The following is a 20,861-nucleotide window of genomic DNA, read 5'->3' on the forward strand; positions in this document are numbered from 1 at the left end:
AGCAAAATTGCTGCTTATTTCTCATTCGCCATTACATTTGCTTCAAAAAGCTATTCAGTCCATTTAGTAAACAAAATCCAGTTATCTGTTGTGGAATTGAACAGGTCAATCTTTCTGATGTAGCCAGTCATTTCTGCTTTATTAAAAATTTATGATTGTTATCACTCAGCACTCACTCTTTATGAACCCATGAATTCTTCAGTTTCTGCCTTTTTAAAAAATTTGAATGTCTTCTCCCCTTCCGAAGAACACATGCTGTGATTTTTTAAAAATCAACCATTTTTCACTGCGTTTTTTTAAACTCCAATGTCTCGCTGTGCTTCAACAGGTAGGTAGTTGTCCAGGGTTCACTTAAAACTTCCTCATCACCACCGTTATGTTCTGTAACTCCAAAACACAAAATCTATTTGAAAGGAAAAAGTCAGATGAGGGATACGAGTCTTATCTTGTTCTTTACTTTAGCGAGACATTCACTGTGGCAGTGTCATAATGAATGCAATTCTATTATTTTTACATATAACCCATAATGAATTATTTAAATGAACAAGCAAGCTTAATCATACAATATTCATTTTCATTTTCTGTTGTTATTTGAGGAGAGGGGCAGTATGAGTGTGAGGGCAGTTTGCTGTTCTCGGTGTTGGATGTGGGAGGCCCTGGAGTCTCCAAGCCTCCCGGATGTCCACATCTGTGCCAAGTGCATCGAGATGCAGCTCCTAAGGAACCGCATTACGGAACTGGAGCTGCAGCTCGATGACCTTCGTCTGGTCAGGGAGAGTGAGGAGGTGATAGAGAGGAGTTGCAGGCAGGTGGTCACACCGGGGCCACGGGAGGCAGACAAGTGGGTCACGATTAGGAGGGGGAAGGGGAAAAGTCAGGTAATAGGGAGTACCCCGGTGGCTGTGCCCCTTAACAACAGGTACTCCTGTTTGAGTACTGTTGGGGGGGACAGCTTACCCGGGGGAAGCGACAGTGGCCGTGCCTCCGGCACAGAGTCTGGCCCTGTAGCTCAGAAGGGTAGGGCAAGGAAGAGGAGGGCAGTTGTGATAGGGGACTCGATAGTAAGGGGGTCAGATAGGTGATTCTGTGGACGCAGTCCAGAGACCCAGTTGGTAGTTTGCCTCCCTGGTGCCAGGCTCCGGGATATTTCTCATCGTGTCCAAGATATCCTGAAGTGGGAGGGTGAGGAGCCAGAGGTCGTGGTACATATAGGTACCAATGACATAGGTACGAAAAGGGATGAGGTCCTGAAAAGAGAATATAGGGAGCTAGGAAGGGAGTTGAGAAAGAGGACCGCAAAGGTAGTAATCTCGGGATTACTGCCTGTGCCACGCGATAGTGAGAGTAGGAATGCGATGAGGTGGAGGATAAATGCGTGGCTGAGGGATTGGAGCAGGGGGCAGGGATTCAAGTTTTTGGATCATTGGGACCCCTTTTGGCGCAGGCGTGACCTGTACAAAAAGGACGGGTTACACTTGAATCCTAGGGGGACCAATATCCTGGTAGGGAGATTAGCAGGGGCTACCGAGGTGACTTTAAACTAGAATGGTTGGGGGGTGGGAATCAAATTAAAGAGGCTAGGCGAGAGGAGGTTAGTTCACAACAGGGGGATGGGAACCAGTGCAGAGAGACAGAGGGGTGTAAAGTGAGCGTAGAAGCAAAAAGTACTAAGGAGAAAAGTAAAAGTGGCAGGCCGACAAATCCAGGGCAAGCATTAAAAAGGGCCACTTTTCAACATGATTGTATAAGGGCTAAGAGAGTTGTAAAAGAGCGCCTGAAGGCTTTATGTGTCAATGCAAGGAGCATTCGTAATAAGGTGGATGAATTGAAAGTGCAGATTGTTATTAATGATTATGATATAGTTGGGATCACAGAGACATGGCTCCAGGGTGACCAGGGATGGGAGCTCAACGTTCAGGGATATTCAATATTCAGGAGGGATAGACATGAAGGAAGGGGAGGTGGGGTGGCGTTTCAGGTTAAAGAAGAGATTAACGCAATAGAAAGGAAGGACATACGCCGGGAAGATGTGGAATCGATATGGGTAGAGCTGCGTAACACTAAGGGGCAGAAGACGCTGGTGGGAGTTGTGTACAGGCCACCTAACAGTAGTAGTGAGGTCGGAGATGGTATTAAACAGGAAATTAGAAATGTGTGCAATAAAGGAACAGCAGTTATAATGGGTGACTTCAATCTACATGTAGACTGGGTGAACCAAATTGGTAAAGGTGCTGAGGAAGAGGATTTCTTGGAATGTATGCAGGATGGTTTTTTGAACCAACATGTCGAGGAACCAACTAGAGAGCAGGCTATTCTAGACTGGGTTTTGAGCAATGAGGAAGGGTTAATTAACGATCTTGTCGTGAGAGGCCCCTTGGGTAAGAGTGATCATAATATGGTGGAATTCTTCATTAAGATGGAGAGTGACATAGTTAATTCAGAAACAAAGGTTCTGAACTTAAAGAGGGGTAACTTTGAAGGTATGAGATGTGAATTAGCTAAGATAGACTGGCAAATGACACTTAAAGGATTGACGGTGGATATGCAATGGCAAGCATTTAAAGGTTGCATGGATGAACTACAACAATTGTTCATCCCAGTTTGGCAAAAGAATAAATCAAGGAAGGTAGTGCACCCGTGGCTGACATGAGAAATTAGGGATAGTATCAATTCCAAAGAAGTAGCATACAAATTAGCCAGAGAAAGTGGCTCACCTGAGGACTGGGAGAAATTCAGAGTTCAGCAGAGGAGGACAAAGGGCTTAATTAGGAAGGGGAAAAAAGATTATGAGAGAAAACTGGCGGGGAACATAAAAACGGACTGTAAAAGCTTTTATAGATATGTAAAAAGGAAAAGACTGGTAAAGACAAATGTAGGTCCCCTGCAGACAGAAATAGGTGAATTGATTATGGGGAGCAAGGACATGGCACACCAATTGAATAATTACTTTGGTTCTGTCTTCACTAAGGAGGACATAAATAATTTTCCAGAAATAGTAAGGGACAGAGGGTCCAGTGAGATGGAGGAACTGAGTGAAATACATGTTAGTAGGGAAGTGGTGTTAGGTAAATTGAAGGGATTGAAGGCAGATAAATCCCCAGGGCCAGATGGTCTGCATCCTAGAGTGCTTAAGGAAGTAGCCCAAGAAATAGTGGATGCATTAGTGATAATTTTTCAAAACTCGTTAGATTCTGGACTAGTGAAAGGAAAATCATGTCTGACGAATCTCATAGAATTTTTTGAGGATGTAACTAGTAGAGTGGATAGGGGAGAACCAGTGGATGTGGTATATTTGGATTTTCAAAAGGCTTTTGACAAGGTCCCACACAGGAGATTAGTGTGCAAACTTACGCACATGGTATTGGGGGTAAGGTATTGGTGTGGGTGGAGAATTGGTTAGCAGACAGGAAGCAGAGAGTGGGAATAAACGGGACCTTTTCAGAATGGCAGGCGGTGACTAGTGGGGTACCGCAAGGCTCAGTGCTGGGACCCCAGTTGTTTACAATATATATTAATGACTTGGATGAGGGAATTAAATGCAGCATCTCCAAGTTTGCGGATGACACGAAGCTGGGTGGCAGTGTTAGCTGTGAGGAGGATGCTAAGAGGATGCAGGGTAACTTGGATAGGTTGGGTGAGTGGGCAAACTCATGGCAGATGCAATTTAATATGGATAAATGTGAAGTTATCCACTTTGGTGGCAAAAATAGGAAAACAGATTATTATCTGAATGGTGGCCGATTAGGAAAAGGGGAGGTGCAACGAGTCCTGGGTGTCATTATACACCAGTCATTGAAAGTGGGCATGCAGGTACAGCAGGCGGTGAAAAAGGCGAATGGTATGCTGGCATTTATAGCGAGAGGATTCGAGTACAGGAGCAGGGAGGTACTACTGCAGTTGTACAAGGCCTTGGTGAGACCACACCTGGAGTATTGTGTGCAGTTTTGGTCCCCTAATCTGAGGAAAGACATCTTTGCCATAGAGGGAGTACAAAGAAGGTTCACCAGATTGATTCCTGGGATGGCAGGACTTTCATATGAAGAAAGACTGGATGAACTGGGCTTGTACTCGTTGGAATTTAGAAGATTGAGGGGGGATCTGATTGAAACGTATAAGATCCTAAAGGGATTGGACAGGCTAGATGCAGGAAGATTGTTCCCGATGTTGGGGAAGTCCAGAACGAGGGGTCACAGTTTGAGGATAGAGGGGAAGCCTTTTAGGACCGAGATTAGGAAAAACTTCTTCACACAGAGAGTGGTGAATCTGTGGAATTATCTGCCACAGGAAACTGTTGAGGCCAGTTCATTGGCTATGTTTAAGAGGGAGTTAGATATGGCCCTTGTGGCTACAGGGGTCAGGGGGTATGGAGGGAAGGCTGGGGCGGGGTTCTGAGTTGGATGATCAGCCATGATCATAATAAATGGCGGTGCAGGCTCGAAGGGCCGAATAGCCTACTCCTGCACCTATTTTCTATGTTTCTATGTATCCAGCTCCACGATCATCGCTGGCACCCATTCCACGCACTCACCACTCTTTGGGAAAAAAAAAACAAACTTACCCTGACATCTCCTCTGTACCTACTTCCAAACACCTTAAAACTGTGTCCTCCTGTGCTAACCACTTCAGCCCTGGGAAAAAGCCTCTGACTATCCACACAATCAATGCCTCTCATCATCTTACAGGTCACCTCTCATCCTCCGCTGCTCCAAGGAGAAAAGGCCGAGTTCACTCAACCTATTCTCATAAAGCAAGCTCCCCAATCCAGGCAACATCCTTGTAAATCTCCTCTGCATCCTTTCTATACTTTCCACATCCTTCCTGTAGTGAGGTGACCAGAACTGAGCACAGTACTCCAAGTGGGGTCTGACCAGGGTCCTATATAGCTGCAACATTACCTCTCAGTTCCTAAACTCAATCCCACAATTGATGAAGGCCAATACATCGTATGCCTTCTTAATCACAGAGTCAACCTGCGCAGCAGCTTTGAGTGTCCTATGGACTTGGACCCCAAGATCCCTCTGATCCTCCACACTCCAAGAGTCTTGCCATTAATACTATATTCTGCCATCATATTTGCCCTACCAAAATGAACCACTTCACACTTATCTGGGTTGAACTCCATCTGCCACTTCTCAGCCCAGTTTTGCATCCTATCAATGTCCTGCGGTAACCTGTGACAGCCCTCCACACTATCCACAACACCCCCAACCTTTGTGTCATCAGCAAATTTCCTAACCCATCCCTCCACTTCCTCATCCAGGCCATTTATGAGGGGTGATTAATAAGTTCGTGGCCTAAGGTAGAAGGACTCAATTTTAGAAAAGCTAGCACATTTATTTTTCAACATAGTCCCCTCCTATATTTACACACACAGTCCAGTGGTCATGGAGCATACTGATCTTGGACCTCCAGAACTGGTCTACAGCAGGGGTGATTGATAAGTTCATGGTCTAAGGTAGAAGGAGATGAGTTATACAGCTCTTGTTACATGCACATGCAGCTCAACTCTTTGAGTGATTATGCAGAATGTTTGAAGTTAATAACTCATCAGGGTTGATTGTTAAGTCTGTGGCCTAAGGTAGAAGGAGATGAGTTATTAACTTCAAACTTTCTGCATAATCATTCAAAGAGTTAACCTGCATAGGCATGTAATGAGAGCTGTATAACTCAACTCCTACCTTAGGCCACGAACTTATGAATCACCCATCTGTGGACACCTTCTGGAGGTCCAAGATCCGTATGCTCCACAACCGCTGGACTAAGTGTGTAAATGTAGGAGGGGACTATGTTGAAAAATAAATGTGCTAGGTTTTCTAAAATTGACTCCTTCTACTTTAGGCCACAAACTTATCAATCACCCCTTGTAGAAAAATCACAAGGAGAACAGATCCCCGAGGCACACCACTGGTGACCAACCTCCATGCAGAATATGACCTGTCTACAACCACACTTTGCCTTCTGTGGGCAAGCCAGTTCTGGATCCACAAAGCAGTGTCCCCTTGGATCCTATGCCTCCTTACTTTCTCAATAAGCCTTGCATGGGGTACCCTATCAAATGCCTTGCTGAAATCTATATACACTACATCTACGGCTCTATCTTCATCAATGTGTTTAGTCACATCCTCAAAAAATTCCATCAGGCTTGTAAGGCATGACCTGCCTTTGACAAAGCCATGCTGACTATTCCTAATCATATTATTCCTCTCCAAATGTTCATAATTCCTGCCTCTCAGGATCTTCTCCACCAACTTATCAACTACTGAAGTAAGACTCACTGATCTATAATATCCTGGGCTATCTCTACTCCCTTTCTTGAATAAAGGAACAACATCCGCAACCCTCCAATCCTCTGGAACCTCTTCTGTCTCCATTGATGATGCAAAGATCATCGCCAGAGGCTCAGCAATCTCCTTCCTCGCCTCCCACAGTAGCCAGGGATACATCTCGTCTTGTCACGGTGACTTATCCAACTTGATGCTTTCCAAAAGCTCCAGCACATCCACTATCTTAATGTCTATGTGCTCAAGCTTTTCAGTCCACTGTAAGTTATCACTACAAATGCCAAGATCCTTTTCCATATTGAATACTGGAGCAAAGTACTCATTAGGTACCTCTGCTTTCTCCTCCAGTTCCATACACACTTTTCTACTGTCACACTTGATAGGTCCTATTCTCTCACGTCTTATCCTCTTGCCCTTCGCATACTTGTAGAATGCCTTGGGGTTTTCCTTAATCCTGTCCACCAAGGCCTTCTCATGGCCCCTTCTGGTCCTTTTGATTTCTTTCTTAAGCTCCTTCCTGCTAGCCTTATAATTTTCTAGCTATCATTACCTAGTTTTTTGAACCTTTTGTAAGCTCTTCTTTTCTTCTTGACTAGATTTACAACAGCTTCTGTACACCACAGTTCCTGTACCCTACCATCCTTTCCCTGTCTCATTGGAACGTACCTATGCAGAACTCCACACAAATATTCCCTGTACATTTGCCACATTTCTTCTGTACATTTCCCTGAGAACATCTGTTCCCAATTTATGCTTCCAAGTTCCTGCCTGATGGCCTCATATTTCCCCTTATTCCAATTAAATGCTTTCCTAACTTGTCTGTTCCTATCCCTCTCCAATGCTGTAGTAAAGGAGACAGAACTGTGATTACTATCTTCAGAATGTTCTCCTACTGAGAGATCTGACACCTGATCAGGTTCATTTTCCAATACCAGATCAAGTACAGCCTCTTCTCTTGTAGGCTTATCTACATATTGTGTCAAGAAACCTTCCTGAACACACCTAACAAACTCCACCCCATCTAAACCCCTCGCTCTAGGGACATGCCAATCGATATCTGGGAAACTAAAATCTCCCACCACGACAACCCTGTTATTATTATGCCTTCCCAGAATCTGTCTCCCTAACTGCTCCTCGCCATCTCTGTTACTATTGGATGGTCTATAAAAAACACCCAGTAGAGTTATCGATCCCTTCCTGTTCCTAACTTCCACCCACAGAGACTCCATAGACAATCTCTCCATGTCTTCCTCCTTTTCTGCAGCCGTGACACTATCTCTGATCAACAGTGCCATGCCCCCACCTCTTTTGCCTGCCTCCCTGTCGTTTCTGAAACATTTTTAGCTTGGCATTCAGAGTAACCATTCCTACCCCTGAGCCATCCAAGTCTCTGTAATGGCCACAAAATCATAGCTCCATAATGCAGGAACATTTAGAACAAAACCATTGTTGATAGCAAAATGCTTTAGGTTTTAAAAACAGTATTAAAAGGAACAAGTGGTTAACGCGTTCGTCTAGTGATTTGAAGGTCACTAGTTCAAGCCTTGGCTGAGGCAGCGTGTGTGTCCTTGAGCAAGGCACTTAACCACACATTGCTCTGCAATGACACTGGTGCCAAGCTGTATGGGTCCTAATGCCCTTCCCTTGGACAACATCGCTGGCATGGAGAGGGGAGACTTACAGCATAGGCAACTGCTGGTTTTCCATACAACCTTGCCCAGGCCTGCGCCCTGGAAACCTACCAAGGTGCAAATCCATGGTCTCACGAGACTAACGGATGCATATAAAAGGAACAGGAGTCCATATCAGCCTATGTGGCTGATTTGAAGAGATTTTCTGAGCATTGTCATGGAGTTAATGATGCACTGAGAGATCACTCAGTTTGTGGAATCTTCCAAGAAAGCATTCAAAAATGGCTCCTAACTGATACACAACTTACATTTCAAAGAGCAGTTGAAATAGCTGTATCAATGGAAGCAGCAGACAGAGACACAATTGAGTTACAGTCAGGAATGAAAATGGGCGTGAACAAAATTGCATTGTCTAAATAGAAACCTGCCTGCCTGAACAAATGTGCCACAGTTGTGGCAGGGGCTCACATGCACCAGTCCAATGCAGATTTAAAGTTGAAACTTGCAGAAAATACAACAAAGTAGGACACATACAAAGAGCATGTCAGAGAGCCAAAAATAAATGGGCTGCATAGGGAAGAGATAAGAAGTCAAATTACAGATTCCAAAAGAACACTAATCTGCATGCTGTTGAAGAAAATTTGCTAATAATGAGAGTGACATAAGACTGCGTATTCTTGAGATTTACAATGTAAAAACAAATAATAGACGAGCAATGCGGCTTACACCAGAAGTTAATGGCGAATTAATTAAAATGGCTTGGATGTTTCAGTCATTCCACAAAGTGATTGAATGGCATTTCAAAGATACTATACTGAAGCATGTAGATCTCCAAATGACAACTTATATTGGAGAAAAGATAACTCCTGTACAAATTATATTCATGACAATGAAATACAACAACCAACAAACCACATGGGGCTTGTATGTGGTATTTCACATTGTGGGGACATGATTGGCTGAGGCTACTACAACTTGATTGGAGCTCTATCCACCATTTGCATGCCATATCCCCTGCAATAGAGTCAATTGAAAGTGAATTAAGAAAGGTACTGGATGATGCCACAACTGTCTCCATGCTGTACACCATGAACTGTTCCCAACGGAGGACAAACAGATTTATGTGCCAACCTCTATGCTTCTGGTTGAAAGCATATTAGACCAAGGAAGGACAATGCTGCTCAAAGGAATCGTGAAGGTGATGAAGGCAGTGGTCCAACTACAATGGTTTTTGTAGGCATCTTATCTGAGAAAGCTTCTGATATGTTAATCTGGAATTCATTTGCGAAATCTGTCTTGGTTTTAAGCTGTAAGAAAGTTAAAGTATTTTCAGTAAAGTTGCAAGCTTTCGGCTTTCAGGAGTATAAAGTAGATGCAAAGACCAAAGTCCAGCTGGATGAATGAAAGGCCAAAAGGGAAGAAATCAATGGAGATATGAAAACAGAGAGGATTCATTTGATGATGTTCTGGATGAGAAACCAAGAGGAGAGATCAGATCATAAAGAGAGCAATAAAAGGATTAATAAGAGAATACTCCAGTGAACTAAATGCACCTTCACATCACAGAAAGAAGGAAAGGAAAAGGAAGAGGAGGATGACATAAGTGCTATGGAAGTGGAAGAGGATAAACAAGACCCAATTTCTCAAATAATTAGCAAATTCAGGGATACTCTCAAGAAACAAGAAGAAAATGGAAGGTGAGAAAAAGAAAGACAAGAATTTGAAAAGGAGAGAAGAGATAGAGAGAAAGAGAAAGGCCTGAAAGAGAGAAGTAACGTGAGAAAGAAAAAGATAGGAATGAGAATGTGAGCAGGAACAGTATCATGAGAGAGACTGTGAGAGAGCCAAGTATAAGGAAAGGGAGTACGACAGATAAAGGGATTAAGAGCGGAATAAAGAGGGAGAAAGAAGCCAAGACCAGATGAGATCAAGGATCAAAGTAGATTCGGAGAGAAAAGCCAAGAAAAGAAGATGAAAGGTGTCCAGAGCTGTCAAAACCACTTTGCACAGTCTCATAACCAACTCCTACAATGGCCACGGAGGAGGCCAGAGAACCTGAGATTGTTTTCACAACCACAAGTCTCATCTGCCAACCAAAGTGACCTCCCCTGTCAGGAAAGGCATAATCCCACAAAAGTAAGAAATCCACCACAGCAATTAAATTTTTTAGGTCTGAATGGACAATTTAAAATTTACTATGGTGTGGATGTCTGTATAGTAGTTGCATTATGTATTGTACTCTGTATACAAGTTGAGATGGAGTTTTTAATTAGACACGGAGGAGTGTTGTGTATTTAATATTTGAGTAATATTGCAAGTATATTGTTTGATTAAGCATTATTGTTTATTTAAATAATTCATTACTGGTTAGATTTAGATTAGATTTTTTAGATTATGAGGACACACAGTCCTCTTCTATTGTCATTTAGTAATGCATGCATTAAAAAATGATACAATATTCCTCCAGTGTGATATCACAGAAACACAAGACAGACCAAGACTGAAAACTGACAAAAACCACATAATTATAACATATAGTAACAACAGTGCAAAGCAATACCGTAATTTGATGAAAAGCAGACCATGGGCATGGTAAAAAAAAAGTCTCAAACTCTCTTGATAGCCCCATCATCTCACGCAGATGGTAGAAGGAAGAAAACTCTCCCTGCCGTGAGCTTCCAGTGCCGCAAACTTGCCAATGCAGCATCCTGGAAGCACCTGACCACAGTCCGACTCTGAGTCCATCCGAAAACTTCGAGCCTCCGACCAGCCCTCTGACACCGAGCACTGAGCACCATCTCTGCCGAGCACTTCGACCCCATCCCCGGCCGCCAGCAGCAGGTAAAGCCAAGGATTTGGGGCCTTCCCCTCTGGAGATTCTCGATCACACAGTAGCAGCAGCAGCGAACGGGGCATTTCAGAAGTTTCTCCAGATGTTCCTCTGTGCTTCTCACGTCTGTCTCCATCAAATCAGAATTGTGCATGGCCCCTATTTAACAAATACGATATCATTCACTGGAGAGGCCACGCATGCTGCGTTGCGCTGCCATCTTCTCCTCCCTCCTACTTTCTCTCTCCCTTCTCCTGACTCCTACATAGGAAAATATGTAAATATAGATGAATTACCTATGTCATGAAGTTACCACCTTATATGTGCACACATTGCTTAAAGTAAGACTACTGTATTTCAATTCTACATCCCATTCCCATTCCAACATGTCAGTCCATGGCCTACTCTACTGCTGCAATGAGGCCACACTCAGGATGGAAGAGCAACATCTGGGTAGCCTCCAGCCTGATGGCATGAACATTGATTTCTCAAAGATCTGGTAATTGCGCCCCCCCCGCCCCCACCATTCCCATTTCCCTCTCTCCACTTTAGTGTTTATCACTTCCCTCTGGTGCTTCTACCCCTTCCCTTTCTTCCATGGCCTTCTGTCCTCTCCTATCAGATTCCCCCTTCTCCAGCCCTTTATCTCCCTCACCAATCAACTTCCCAGCTCTTCACCCCTCCCCCTCCCGGTTTCATCTCGCACCTTGTACTTCTTCTGTCCCTACCCCCAGCTTCTTATTCTAGCTTTGCTTCTCTTTTTTCCAGTCCCAATGAAGGGTCTTGGCCCAAAACATCGACTGTTTGCTCTTTTTCATAGATGCTGCCTGGCTTGCTTGAGCTGCTCCTGCATTTTGTGTTTGAAAATACTGTAAGTTAGACTCACATTCTGGGCTTTTGTCTTTTTCTTGCAACTAGTTTTTATGTTTTGGAGTTATAAAATATAACAATAACAAAGCATAACAAAACTGCAGTTAACTGGATCAGCAAATTTGCAGGTGACACCGAGATTGGGGATGTCATAAAACCAAGAAAATATATCAAAGCTTGCAACAGGATCTGGACCAGCTGGAAAAATGGCAGATTGAATTCAATGCAGACAAATGTGAAGTGTTGCACTTTGAGAGGACAAACCAGGATAGGACATACACAGTGAATGGAAGGGCACTGAGGAGTGTGACAGAATAAAGGGATTTGGGAATGCAGATCCATAATTCCTTGAAGGTGGTGGCACAGGTTATAAAAAGACCCTTTGACATATTGGTCTTCATAAATCAACATATTGAGTAGAGGAGCTGGGATGTTGTATTGAAGTTGTATAAAGCATTGTGCAACCAAATTTGACGTATTGTATGCAGTTCTGGCCACCTATCTGCAGGAAAGATATCAATAAGATGGACATAGTACAGAGAATTATTACAAGGATGTTGCTGGAAGTTGCGGAGTTCTGAGTTAAGGGGAAAGGTTGAGCAGTTTAGCTTTTTATTCCCTGGAGTGTAGGAGAATGAGGGGAGATTTGATAGAGATATACAAAATTATGAAGGGTACAGGTAAGGAAAAAAGGCTTTTTCTGTTGAGGTTGGGTGAGACTAAAACTAGAGGACATATGTTAAGGGTGAAATGTGAAACATTGAAGGGCAACCTGAGGAGAAACTTCTTCATTCAGAGAGTGGTGCAAGTGTGGGACGAGATGCCAGTGAAAGTGGTGGACGTGGGTTTGATTGCAACATTTAAGAGAAGTTTGGATACACTCATAGATGGGAGGGGTACGGTGTGTTGTGGTCCAGGTGCAGGTTGATGGGACTAGGCAGAATAACTGTTTGGCATGGACTAGATGGGCTAAAGGGCCTGTTTCTGTGTTGTAGCACTCTGTGAAATGTTACTTTTTATAAACTTTTCAAATAAAGGATACATTTTACAGATGAAGGTGTTTTATACAGTGGTGATCTCATGAAATAATCACTTTTGTATTTAGGAGAACAAAAGAGTTGGTTGTTCTTTTCAGGAAGCGATGGGGGGAGTCGGGGGAGGTGTGCTGTGCACATGCTCCTGCCTACATCAACAGAGTTGAGGTTGAGAGCTTCAATTTTTGAGGAGAAAACATCATTAATAGCCTGTCCTGGTCCAACCATGTAGACACCCCAATCAAGAGAGGTCACCAGTGCCTCTGCTTCCTCAGAAAGAAATTTGGCACCTCCTCATTGACCCTTGCCAATTTTTATTGATGCACCACAGTTAGCGTTCTGTCTGGGTGCACAATGGCTTGGTATGGCAAATGCGCTGTCCATGACTGCACAAAACAGTATGTCCCAGAAACCAGCCTCTCCTCCATGGTCTCTATCTATACTTCTTGCTGCATTGTCAAAGCAGCCAGCATAATTAAAGGTCACACCCACCCCAAATATCCTCTCTTCTCCCCTCTCCTATTGGGCAGAGCATACAAAAGGCTGAAAGCGCATTTTACCAGGTTCTAGGACACTGTTTTAAGACTATTAAATGGTTTTCTAGTATGATAAAATGGACTCTTGACCTCACAGTCTACCTCTTCACGATCCTGTGCCTTATTGTTTACCTACACTGCACTTCCTCTGTTGTTGTTACACTTTATTCTCCATTTTTTAAACCTGTTCTACCTCAATGCACTGTGTAATGATTTGATCTGTATGAACAGTGTGCAAGTTAAGCTTTTCACTGTATCGCAATGTGTGTGACAATAATAAACCAATCCCATTTCCTGTTCTAAGGAGAGTTTGGATAGGCTGGGATTATTTTCCTTGGAGCAATGGAGGCTGAGGAGGAGTTTATAGAGGTTGATAAACTCATGAGGAGCATCAATAAGGTGAATGCTCACAGTCTTTTTTCCCCCAGGGTAGGGGTGCCTAAAACTAGAGGTCATAAATTTAAGGTGATAGCAGAAAGATTTAAAGAGGACCTGAGGGGCCACATTTTCACAAAAGGGTGCTGGATATATGGAATGAGTTGCCAGGGGAAGTGGTAGACCTGGATGCAATTACAATCTTTAATATATATTTGGAAAGGTACATGGTAGGAAAGATTTAGAGGGACATGGGCCAAATGCGGGCAAATGAGACTAGCTCAAGAAGGCACCTTGGTCAGCATGGTTGATTTGGGCCAAAGGGCCTGTTTCTGTGCTTATAACTCTATTTGGTCTCATTCTCAGCTTCCAGTACACATCTGACTCTATCCTATTTCAAATGTGTTTCACATCTATCTTACATAAGGGATTGATTTGCCTACTCTTACATCTTTCTACAAGTTTCAGTCCTGTGGTCTTGATTAGGAGTTTGCATAGGCAGTAAATTTGGCTGGGGTGACCTATACATATTTCTTCCTTAACATGACTGTGCAGTAAGGATGGAAAGTAGCTTTCTCTCCATCTGTGCGTTGTGGGAGGAAAGGAACAGCGAGGGAGTGAAGAGTTTGCTGTTTGGGGAATAAATGAGTTAGCATAGGAAATGACGTGATAAGATTGTTTCAATACTGCGGAGATGCAGGGAGCAGCAAAACGGTATAAAATTTTTTTTTTTATTCATCTTTGGAAAATGGGTACATCAAGGTCATAATATATTGCTTTCATAGACCTTGAGAAGGTGGTGAAGTTTTTTGAACTGTGCATTCAATGTGGTAAAGATACTTGCACATTGCTGCTTTATCATTTTGAGATAAATGAATAATTAAGTCGTTACAGCTGAACTTATTAACAATTATCAACAGTGTGGGACTGGATAAGCATCATAAGTTTCTCCCCCCTCCCCCCAAGAACAGTTGGGCTTTAAAATCAGTCTGACCAATCCACAGGCAAATTTAAAAGATTTAAAAAAGCTGAATTTATATTGTTGAATTTCCAAAGTGAGATTTTAACCCACATTCTTTAACGTGTTATAACGAGCTTCTAGACTCCAGCAGAATAACATGGACATTTTACTGGTCTGTTGAAAACACAGGTCAGCTGTGGGAAGCATTTGGAACAACAAAAAACAGAATTAGATGGATGAAGTGGATATTGTAAAGAATACAATGTTAAGACTTTAATATTAAATTTAAGAATCACTCATCAAGTATATTTTTTTTGTTTGTGGTAGTGGTGTTCAGATCTGTGTGCAGTTCTTGGATGCATTTGGATTTTAACTCAGTTGTTGAGAAGGAGTATTAGACCATAAGACCATGAGATATTGGAGCAGATTAGGCCATTCTGCCCATCAAGTCTGCTCCATCATTCCATCGTGGCTGATCCTGGATCCCACTCAACCTCATACCTGCCTTCTCATCATATCCTTTGATGCCCTGACCAAGCAGGAAATGATCAACTTCTGCCATAAATATACCCATGGACTTGGCCTCCACTGCAGACTGTGGCAGAGCATTCCACAGATTCACTACTCTCTGCTAAAAGCATTCCTCCTTACCTCAGTTCTAAAAGGTCACTCCTCAATTTTGAAGCTGTGCCCTCTAGTTCTAGATACCCCCACCACAGGAAGCATCCTCTCCACATCCACCCTATCTAGTCCTTCCAACATTTGGTAGGTTTCAATGAGATTACCCCACATTTTTCTAAATTCCAGTGAGTACAGGCCCAAAGCTGCCAAATGCTCCTCGTATGTTAACCTTTTCATTCCCAGGGTCATCCTCGTGAATCTCCTCTGGTTTCTTTCAAGTGATAACACATCCTTTCTGAGGTATGGGATCCAAAACTGTTGACGAGACTCCATGTGCGGCCTGACTAGTGTTTTATAAAGCCTCAGCATTATCTCCTTGCTTTTATATTCTATTTATATTGTTTAAGTTGTATGAAATAGCTAGTGTTTTTGGGACCAGTTTCGGGGTTAGAGAAACTATTGCAAATTACATCTGAAATGAGAGGGAAAATGAGATCTAGAATGACCTAGATTAGAAATGAAAATCAAGGCATGGTACAAGTTTAACTCCTGTTGGTGTTCCTGTTATATTGACCGTTAAGTTCCAGAATATAAAATTAATTAAAATAAAACAATGTGTGTGTATATATATATATAAAAAATATAAAATATACTAACAAATAAAAACAGCGATAAGCCACTACCTGACTATTTGGAAATCCTGATGGTTCAGAATTTGACCCACCAGATGTTGTTTGTTGCACTCCCTTCTCACTCACCAGGGCCTCAGTCCACACATTTTCTTTAAACTGCACATTCTGTTTCCTATGCTCCTTTTAAACTTACTGGGTTAATTGGAAAGCTTATTATAATACCATGTATCATCTACATTGTGACACAGAAATTGCTGGAAATACTCAACAGTTCAGACTGCGGGAACAAAAAAGTCAGAGTTTCAGGTCAGAGACCCTTTGTCAGAAGAGCTCCTTCCAAAGAGATTCCAATAGCAGACTAATGCAGCTTCTTCTCTGCCACTGTTAACAAAGCCTTTGACTGCACTTTATCCATTTCCTGCACCTCTGCTCTCAACCCCTCTCTTCCAGTACAAGACAAGGGTAGAATTCTCCATCCTCTCTTTCCATTGCAGCAGCCTTCACATTCAACAGTTCATTCTCTATGATTTCTACCACTTTCAGAGAGATTCCACCACCAATCCCATGGCTTTAGGATGTGGGAGGAACTGAGAGTACGTGTGGTAAAACCCTTTGGTGATGGGGATGGGGAGAATGTGGAAGCACCATGCAGGCAGCACCCAAGGCCAGGATTAAACATGGGTCCCTGGAGCTTTGAGCTTTGAGCTTTGTGCCACTGCAGGGCCAGTGAGCTTTTAGAACATTATTATAGTTTTACTCATCCAGGGGTGTGGAGAGTATTCCATGATGGTTATGACTTGCTTTGTGAAGAGTGGCAAAGCATTGGAGAGTCAGGAGGTGAGTTGTTCTCCACAATACTTGCAAAGGTTGGTAGATACATTCACAGCTGCCACTCAATTCTTACCACTTCTGAACCCACCTGAGCTCATCCAGATCATGCTCCAGATGGGCACAAGTAGCTTCAGTATTTGAGAAAAAATGACTTATTGGTGTTTAACAGGGAACACATCAAGTGAGCTACTTAGTCTTCAATGGTCTTGAAATAGCTGAATTGTCAACACTGCACTCATCCAGGCAAGTAAAGTGCATTCATCACATTGCAAAGTGTGATAGCAATATGAATTTGGGATGTTAGAAAGTGAAGCACTCACCACAGGATAGCCAACCTTTACTGTGCTCTTGTACACCAAGGGTGATCAAGCTGAGTTTCTGGTCAATGCTGACTTCCAAAATAGTGATGGGAGGTCTGGTAGTGAGAATGCCATTGAATGTCAAAGGTTATATTCTCTCTTCTTGAATGTGGTCATAGACTTGTATGTTCGTGGCCTGAATGTTGTCTGGGTCTGCTGCATGCAGGTATGGGCTGTTGTACTTGCTAGGGGGTTGTGACGTATTTGAACATCATGCAATCATCAGCAAACATCCCCACTTCTAACCTTATGAAAGAAAAAAATTCAGTCGTTAGCTCGAAGATCCCATGCTGGAGATAGACTGACTGGGGCGAGGAGGATTGTCTCCCAACAACCACAACTTTCGTTCCTTGTGCTAGATATTACTTCAGCTCGTTGAGAGTTTTCCCTCTGACTTATTATTTTGTTTTAATTTTTCACCAGGATCTGGGTGTGACTAGCATTTCTTGCTCATCTTAATTGAACCTTGAAGTGATGGTGATAACAACCGTTTCAGAGAGCAGTCTTTTTTAAGAGACATCCACATGGGATGATATGGTCTGGGTCCTATATAGGGCAAAATGGGCAAGGACAACAGATTTCCATCCTAGACACACATTAGTGAACCAGACAGATATTTTTTATAACTATCCAATGGTTTATATAGACACCATTACTGAGATTAAAGTATAGACTCAGTGGCAAATGGACAGGATCGTTTATGTTTGTTCCATGTAGTTTGTGTTGAATTGGCTGGTGCATGTTAATTCTGAAACAGTTTTGCCTCATGCATATAAAAATGACTGTATATCTCATATCTGATATTGGAGTTACCATGCCTCCTAAACTTTTGATTCTTTGGTCTGTATCCCATCAGAACAGAAATGCGAAGAAATTTTTTTAGTCAGAGGGTGGTGAATCTATGGAATTTGTTGCCATGGGCAGCAGTGGAGGCCAAGTCATTGGGTGTATTTAAGGCAGAGATTGATAGGTATCTGAGTAGCCAGGGCATCAAAGGTTATAGTGAGAAGACGGGGCAGTGGGACCAAATAGGATAAAATGGATCAGCTCATGATAAAATGGCGGAGCAGACTCGATGGGCCGAATGGCCTACTTCCGCTCCTTTGTCTTATGGTCTTAATATTCTTGTCTAATTTTGTCAGCACATGTGACATTTCTGTTTTGAGTGATAGACTCGTTGCCAGTCTCTGTAAATGGTTGACATGTTAAAAGTTGGCGTTTTAATGAAATTGCCATTTTTTTGATTAAAAGTACAAGGGTTAAGCTCAGCACATAGTTTTAATCCTAATTGAAATAAAGTATTTATCTTTGACATAACCATACCAATAGAAATGGCAGTTTGTGAGATGCATAATATTCTATTTCTTTTTGCTTATTTTTTGTGTAAATTTCTAAAGATTGGGATTGGAAAGAAAATAGAAGCTGTTTGTTTCACCTTTCTCTCCAAGCTCCCTAGATAAGGTTGGTTTAGTTCCAACAACTGATACAAAACTCTGATGTCAGGTTGCATCTTCAGACCCAAGCCCAGGATCACACAAAGACTTAGAAGAATTAAGCAAAAATAGGAATTTTATTAACAAAACAAAACAGTTGAACTTACAAGTTCTTAGATAACTCAGCCAGAACTTCACTAGGCAATGATCAGGACAACCAAGCCAATGAGGAGTTACCACTGCACTCTTAAATACACTCCAGGGCACGAAAGAATCTGTGCCCATCTGATACAAACCCAGACTAGATACAAGCATACAAGTAACTATTCTAATAAGAGACAGAAGTCTAAAAATACTTAATTAGACTCCTGCAAAGTTTCAGAGAATTAATTGGAAGTAATCAAGGACAATTGCAACTTAAATGTAAGCTAGGGTAGACCTAACAATAACACATAAAAGGCCCAAAGTGCAACAATACAGATAATTATAATTAATAAAATGATAAAAAAAAACCAGCAGCAAAAAAAATTAGAGCCCTCAAAATACTCTACAGATGACCTGAGGTAGTGACAGTCTGAACTTCTAAACAGTAGGCTTTGCACTAATATGATAGTAGCTCTAGGTCTATGAGAATACTTGCATGCAAGTCCCTCAGAGATGCTTGATGTCTCTTGTCTTTGTGGCTTACTTTTGTGGCATCATGAAAGCTCTTGGGTAATCCTGTGAACTTCCTGGGAATTTGATAAATTACAATTTCCTTTAACTCTTTAGTCAGGCAGACGCTGAGAGTGTTTTCTGTTCAGGAGCAGACTGGAATAAAGCTCTGCAAAAGGGCACGAATTGCATTCATTCACCCTGTTGTTATTCACAGTCACCAACTTTTTTTTTAGGTTATGAAGACACGCAGTCCTCTTTTATTGTCATTTAGTAATGCATGCATTAAGAAATGATACAATATTTCCTCCGGTGTGATATCACAAAACACAGGACAGATCAAGAAGGAAAAAACTGACAAAACCACATAATTATAACATATAGTTACAACAGTGCAACAATACCATAACTTGATGAAGAAGTCCATGAGCACAGTAAAAGTTCAAAGTCTCTCAAACGTCCCACATCTCACGCAGACGGGAGAAGGAAGAAAAACTCCCCCTGCCATGCCGACAACATTCCGACTCTGAGTCATCCAAAAACTTTGAGCTCTGATCAGATCTCCGACACCGAGTACTGAGCGCCATCTCTGTCCGAATGATTCGACCTCAACCTCGGTCGCCAACAGCAGGCAAAGCTGGTGATTATGAGGCCTTCCCTCCGAAAGATTCCCGATCATGCAGTAACGACAGCAGTGATCGAGCGTTTCAGAAATTTCTCCAGATGTTCCTCTGTGCTTTCACGTCCATTCTCCATCAACCTCTGAAGATACTGATACTTTGCCAGGAATTTTCTCCACAATTAGTGCTTATGTTCTATTTATTACCTTGCCTACACCTTGACAATGAAAAGTATCAAGCTATTCAACTACAGCAACCATTAGACCCAAGTCTGAATTAATCCAACATTTGAACAATTCAACCGAGGATGCTGATAGAGGTTAGAAATAGAATGACAACTTCTTAATTGTTACAAGATGAGATTTGAAATGCTCCCACCCCTGAACTGTGATTTTTAATAACAAATATGCTGTCTTGATGATCTTTGACCAAAACTGCTGGGGTATCAATGATAAAATATACAGATTTGTAAAAGGTCGCATATGTGACCTGAGAGTTCATTGTGGCAGAACAAAGTACCGTGTGCCATTCTTTTTGCTCTTTGACAGTTAATTCAGCAGACCAGAAGATGGGACCTAGTCAATCATTAAATGCCATTAACAAAATAGTTTTTCATTGCTTATTTTCAAGTTAGCTTTAATTATTGTGCATGTGACAAAAATCAGGTGACCTGAGCATATTTTCATTAAAGTCAGTGAAGCCTGGTAAATTTCAGTCTTGATAGGGACAGTATTTCACCAAGGGTTCAGGGTGGGTCCTTAATGTTATTGAGTACTCCTCCACAGGCTGACTCAGCATAGTGTTTACACTACATTGACAATCTCCTCATAAATTATACTAAAAATATACTTTTACTTGACCTTGGTCATGGAAGATTCCTAGCTAATTCACTTAAATGCTTAATGTAAGCTATGCTGATTTCTTATTTATTGCAAGATATGGTTTGGAATATGACTATTCTTTTGTCTCTGACATTTCTGTTTATTAAAACAAACACACTGTCTTAATGGATGCTGGTCGAAGAGGAGCCAGAATATGAAAGATAAAATACAAAGATGTATACAAGATGACACATCTGTGACCTGGAAATGTTTAACTTCTTTTTGTTGTCTTCTGGTTTAGTGGAATGTTTGAAAGATAGAGAAAGGATGTTTTATACTTTATAACCTGAAAATTGGCTATTATTAATCTGT

The 20,861-nt window shown here is 42.0% G+C and overlaps 1 long non-coding RNA gene across 1 annotated transcript in view; it reads right to left on the reverse strand.

Annotated features, from left to right (window-relative positions):
* Positions 1–222: 222 nt before the first annotated feature.
* Positions 223–20,861, reverse strand: part of LOC134350113 (uncharacterized) — an 85,848-nt gene continuing 65,209 nt past the window's right edge. The window contains exon 3 of the long non-coding RNA XR_010018817.1: positions 223–403. This is a non-coding gene — a long non-coding RNA (uncharacterized LOC134350113). The remainder of the gene's footprint in view (positions 404–20,861) is intronic.

Source organism: Mobula hypostoma, chromosome 8, assembly GCF_963921235.1.
Source record: "Mobula hypostoma chromosome 8, sMobHyp1.1, whole genome shotgun sequence".
NCBI lineage: Eukaryota > Metazoa > Chordata > Chondrichthyes > Myliobatiformes > Myliobatidae > Mobula > Mobula hypostoma.